Here is a 6,625-nt window from a genome sequence, read left to right on the forward strand (position 1 = left end):
TCAAATTTAGGGATGAAAAATATGAAATCCTATTTATTATTTTCTAATTAATAATTATGTAAAAATATTTATTAAAGTAAAAGAAAGATGCTTACATGTATACTTACATGTATTTTCCAAGTTATGACACTTAACATAAATGTTCCTTTTCTCTACAAAAATGCAATTTATCGTTGGATATTTAATTTTTTTTTGTAAAACAGAAAGCCCATGGACTGGCCCTGACCCACAGGGCTTTGGGGCTTTTTAGCCCCGTAGGCTTTTTTAGTAAGGGGCATTTTTGGCCCTGTGGGCTTTTTTGGCCCCAACCCACATGGGCTAGGGCCAGGGCCTATTATAGGGCCTCTCTGACAGCTCTAGCTGTAAGATTAATTTGTAAAATCTTCACTCCCAAGTGTACTCGTTGCATTTTTCAATTCTTTATACTCTTATCATTGTGTAGGTGATAGTTTTTATGCAATTATGTCTAGCATTGCATTATAGGATGGTTCTTTATAGTTTATTAAGTTCTTAATTTCTTAGAGTTTAAGATTATTAAGGTCACTTATAATTTTCTAAACTCTATTTGTTATAGTGAAAATCTTCTAGTTCAAATTGGTCACAAGAAAACAAATATAGATTATTTTAAATCGAACTAGTATAAATATGTGTGTTTCTTTCTCTTTGACTATCTCTTTTTTTTTTTTTTTTTTTTTGTCTTGATAGATTGAAAGATTCAATTAATCAACATCTCAACATAATTTATTAATTGGTTAAAAATTGTTTTAAAGACTAAAAAGTGTAAAAGTTCTTGAAATACCAATTCAACTCGTTCTTGGTTTATGAGTGCTAACAGTAGCAATTTTAATAAAAAAAGTAATGTTTAACATATCTTAAATAGTACAAAATATAAGTTTGATATCTAATAAAACGTTGAGTAACATTAAGGTGATGTTGAGCGGTATGTGAGCACCCAGTTCTGCAAATGGTTTGGCGTTAAGTAATGTTAGGGTGTTGTTGAAAGTCATCCTTGTATTGCAGGTATGTAGTATTTTCACTTTAGGGTGGCGAGCGTCAGAAAGTGTCGTTAAGTGCAACTTTTTTGCGAGAAGAATGATGTTGGGTGCCACCTCTAAGTACTAATGTGTATGTTTGTTATTTTCTTTTTCTTTGGTTGTTAGAAATAAATCTTTGATGAAATTGATGTATGTTTATAATATTGTGTATTAACATTTGTTGTGATGATGCTGAGAGAATATCAAGGAAAAATTTCTTGTGGTGATGATCTTACTGTATGCATTGACACGTGGGGTCAGAAAGGAGGTATCCTAAACTCCAATAACTATTCTCACTCAAATAGAGTAGAATGAGTTACATGGTCAGAGTTGCAAAAAGATCCTAGCCACTATATTGTTGTCATAGGCACGAAGGGGACTAACCTTGTAAGTGGTAGGGTGATAACTCGTTTGTTTATTACTCTATAGAGTATAAATATCATTATAAGTGCATGCCTATGTTGGAGCCCTATGTTATAGGCATTTATCCAAATAATTTAGTCTAATCTCAATTGTTTGGGTGAATAAATGATTGATTGTACATTCTACATGTTTAGTTTATAAATTGGTATTTTATGATTATTAAGCCCACTCTTTTTCACATTAGCTTACCCTTTCTTTCGTTTGCATTGTTTGTGTTTTTTCTTTTTTGCAATAACCATCTTTACTAGTGTGAATAAATGAGAGAACATAAGTAGATTTATCTTAGAAGAAATATGTGTTGTTGTTATCTTGCTAGATTTTTTTCCTTTGTTTCTAGAATCTTAAGAAAGAGTCTTATCTTTTTTATTGTACTACTAAAAAAAAAAAAATATGTATTACCAACGACCAATATCCGTCGAAAATGTAAAAAATTCATCGGTAATGATTTTTTTCGACGGATTATCGACGAATTCATCGGATGCCTAACTAAGGTATGCGAGCTACCTAGATGTTCCATTAAGCAATCTGAGTTGCTTAGATGTCTTACCGAGTTTTTCAATTGCATGTGCTCGGCTCTCGAGCTACGAATCTAGTTTAGCTCCACACCCAAGCTTTGTGTCATCATCAACAACCCTTCTTTAACACCTTCTATGAGAAGATTGGTTGTCTTTTCTCTCCTATTTTCATATCAACAATCCTTTGCAATGACTATTGTCACCATAATTGTAACAATTATTCGAGTTACAACCCTTTGCATAGTGACTATAGTTGCCACATTTGAAACTCTCAACATTTGAGTTGCTTGATTGACCACCTCTCCACTGACCTCGTCCTTGTCCACGCCAATATTGTTGTCCTGATTGTTCTTTCTCTTCTTCCTATCTTCGATCTCTACCTCAAAGACCATTTATCTACCTCCTCCTTCTCATCCTTTGCTTACTAGAGTGTTCTTAGTATTGAATGCTCTCTCCTATCACTAGTACAAAATTCGCTTTTAAACTCGCACAATAGACATTGGTTTAAACAAAAAACGATGTCTATCAAAACGCGGAGGCAGTCCTGTAATTAAGTATAACTTATACGCCTCGGTTGCACAGTGAACCGAAGCATTAACTAGCAACAACCTCGGTTACACTCCGAACCGAAGCATAAGGTCCACCTGCCCGCCTGTCCTTTGTGCTGACAACTTTTTGAAATGGAGATACTGCTTCGAGTGTGTGCAGAACCGAGCCAGAAGGCCTCTACAACACACTGAACATCACACTGCCACACGTTACGTCAGCCATATGGCATCGGTTTCCTCATGACTGAGGCATATAAGTTAAATTATTTTCAAAAATGCCATTTTCATTTTGTTTTTTATTTTTCTTCTGACACTTTAGGCTTCAGTTGCTATAATAACTGGTGCCATGAACGTGTATTGGCTCGGGTTTTTGGATAAGTGGGGTTGTTTCTCTTGTTAAGTTCAAACTCAGCCTTGTTCATTTGCGTTTTTCTTCCTTGCGCTCTACTATGCTCCTCGCGTTCTCCTTCCTCAGGTTCACAAAAGCCACTGTTCTTCTTCCACCGCCATTACTGTCGCCGTTGCAAAACCAGTGTCCCCAACCGACGTGCCTCCTCCTACGCGCGAACTAAGCCCCCAACAGTGGTTCGTAATTGCTGTCGCACCTTGCATTTGACTCCATTGCCGCTGCCACCATTGGTCACAGCCACCACCATTGGTCACAACCACCACCATTTGTCGCCGCCATTGTCCGTTTGGGTCGCCACCCACGTTTTGGTCGCAGCACCAAGGGTCTCGCGCAAGCCAAAGAGGGTAGCACCAGGGAGGCTTCCTTCCTCTTCTTTGTTCCGATTCATGTAGGGTTCTTCGTGCATCCAACCCAACTTAGGCAGTGGCCGTTCTTGTTCTTGCGGCGGAGGCGTAAGGGCGCGACAATCAAATAGGTATTATTTTTTTTTTGGGTTTCTGAATGGAGTTTCTGCTTGTTCCCTGCTCAATTTCTTCTTTTTGTCAAATTTATGTTCAGTTCATGGTTGTCGATTGGGTCGCCGATGGCTTCAACAACCTCGTTTTATCCCCGGGCTCGGCGCTTCGTGTCAGAGATCAGATCAATAGTGTGGTTGTTGTTGATTATGTGGTTCTGCCACCTCCTCTTGCTCGGGAATATGAGCCTTTGATGACAGGTTATTGCTTTGCTCTACAATGTAACTGTTAGTTATGTTTATTTTCCTGAATAATGAGTGTTGATGATTCAAAAAATTGGTCACATTGTTTTTGAGTTTAGACGAAGATGACAAGCCCAAGAAGGAGGAAGAAAAGGATTACCAAAAATGAGTACGCTTTCTTCTACAAGAGACTAATCAACGACTAGGAGGAGCACTTGGCTGTGAAGCATTTTTTTGTGGAGGGCCAGCTTGAGTTTAAGGCAATTCTCTTTGTTCCAAAGAGAGCACCCTTTGATCTATTTGACAAGAAGAAAGAAGAGAAGAAGAAATCCTTTGAGGAGCTCTACAAGGACATTCTGGGAGACAAAGTGGAGAAGGTTGTTGTCTCGGACAGGATTGTTGATTCCCCTTGCTGTTTGGTTACTGGTGAGTATGGATGGACCGCAAACATGGAAAGAATTGAAGGCTCAGGCTTTGAGAGACAATAGCATGAATGGTTACATGTCTAGCAAGAAAACCATGGAAATCAACCTTGACAATGGTATAATGGAGGAGTTGAGGAAAGAGAGCTGAAGCTGATAAAAATGACAAGTCTGTGAAGGACCTCGTGTTGCTTGTTTTTGAGACAGCCCTTTTGACTTCAAGTTTCAGCCTTGATGATCCAAACACATTTGCTTTGAGGATTCTTGAGTAATCTTTCTTAGTAGTGAAAAAATAGTTTGATTTGATATATAAGCTATCTGCATAGTGGTTGTGTTGTAGTTTAAGGCACAAGCACCATAGGTACTATGCCTTATATTATTTCTTCTTATTTCAGTATATTCATATATAATCTGGGAATGAGTACAGGGGATGCGTTTTGAAAAAGCATGTGATATGAAGTTGTGAAAATTTTGTTGTAATGATTACTAGGTTGCAACATATTATTATCATGGTTTGATTCTTGATGAGGGAAATACAGAAAAATGTCATGGAATAGTTGTAGCTACTCAGGAGAGGAGTATTTTTAATAGCATAATAAAAAACAATGAAAAACACTCTACTGCCCCGATTGTCAGTAAACGGAGGCAGAATCTGAGTCTTTTGACTCGGTTTAGAACCCGAGACATAAAACCTATATTTTTTACTTCGCCTGAATATGCACCGATTGTAGAACCGGTGCCTATAAAGAAAAAGAACCGATGCCATTTCTCTTTATTGTACTAGTGTATTTCAATGTCTCTTTCGTTTAGAGTGCTTGGTCAATGACTCCACCTTCTTCTTCCACTGGTCATGCAATACAACCCTATCAAGCTCTTTAACCAACAATGTTTACAAATCTTTTGAATCTTCAATCACACAAACCATGTTCTTATAAAGTCACCGATCAACAACTTCGAGATTTTCTCCATAAGTTAGCTACCAGGTAACATCTTTCCATTTCTTGTAGAGTTGGTTCACATAATTTCAATGTGAGTGATGTACTCCAAAAGTCCTTTTTTCTCCTTCATCTTCATGCTCTCCAACTCTTTCCCTTGAGTGTTTGGAGTCAGACTTGTTTTACCTCGTCATCTCCCTTATACTCAATCTACAGGATATCCCATGTTATTTTTGAAAAATTATGCACTTACTATCTTATCAAAGTTAGATTAATCCACATGCACAGGACTACTTTGTCCTTTGTATATGTGGCTTTCAAGATATTATTCTAGGCATCAATAAACATGACACAATAATAAACATTATTAACGAAAAACATAACAATAAATTCTTCATTTTTGCACTCTAAAACTTACACCTTTTAAAATTGTCCATTTAAGTTTACCCAACAATACAAAATACACGACCTTGTTAAACTAGAAAAACATACAACAAATATAAGATAAGCAGTTCACTTATTCAAATATGTTGTTCTTTACATTTAATCATCACTAGTGCAGCGAAAGAAAACGACAACAGTTGTTTTTAACAATATGTAGCTGTATTCGAATCAAGGTATATACTGGCGAGGTAAAAGATGGTGGACTTTTGGCCTCAGTTCCAACCGAGGTAATCAAGTTAGGGTTTCTGCTTTGGACCGAAGTAGTAAAGAAGAAAAAGAAAGGAAGGAGGGAGGGAAGGGGTTTTGGTCGGTGGTCTACGATAACGATTCAAGCAAAAACGTCAAGGTGTTACAGTTTGTCAGAGGGATTTTGTAGGATCTATAGCCTCGGTTCTGCAAATAACCGAGACCAAAAGTACTGCACAAAAATTTGGTCTACAAAAAGGCAAAGAATGTAAGTTCTGCAAAGGGGTATGAACCGAGGCCAAATATCCTGCAGAGATATTTCTACTATAGTTGAAAAATCTGTGTCTTGTTAGTTTGGAGAACCAAGGCCATATAAGTTTTATTGCTTCAGTTGGATTGTAATCAAGGCATATACGTTTATGAAAATTTAAAAAACGTTATCGCATCATATTATGAAACCGAAGAATAATAGAAAGTCATTATTTTTACTAGTGCATATAGGACACAAAAAATTAGGTTTACGGAGCAATTAAAATAAGAATAAGAAAGTTATTCCATTTTGTTTAACCGTCACAAGCATCATTTAAATTTAACTAGCCCAGCTACTTATTCAATGTTAGGTTCTCGATCGTGTTCAAACTACATATTCAACACTGCATCTACGAATTCTAATAACAACGAAACAGGAAAGTGATTGTTGCATCAAAATATCTTCTGTATAGAATTTGATGTAGCTTTTGTTTTCAATTGATCTTTATGTGGTATAATGATAAATTTGGAATACGAATAATATTTATCCTTTGCTAAGCTAAGAGATATCTTTGATAATATTCATTTTGAAATTATTGTTGCTTTATCCAAGAGAACATTAGCTGAGGACCAAAGAATATATAAATCAGAAAATAGTACACTCCAATCCCAATGGAATACTTGTCTGTTTCTAAATATGCTTGAGCCTAACCTAACCTAACCCTACACGAGAGTCTCAAATCCCCGTCTATAAAACGAGGGT

The sequence above is a fragment of the Vigna radiata genome, unplaced genomic scaffold (genome assembly GCF_000741045.1).
Source record: "Vigna radiata var. radiata cultivar VC1973A unplaced genomic scaffold, Vradiata_ver6 scaffold_48, whole genome shotgun sequence".
Classification (NCBI taxonomy): domain Eukaryota; kingdom Viridiplantae; phylum Streptophyta; class Magnoliopsida; order Fabales; family Fabaceae; genus Vigna; species Vigna radiata.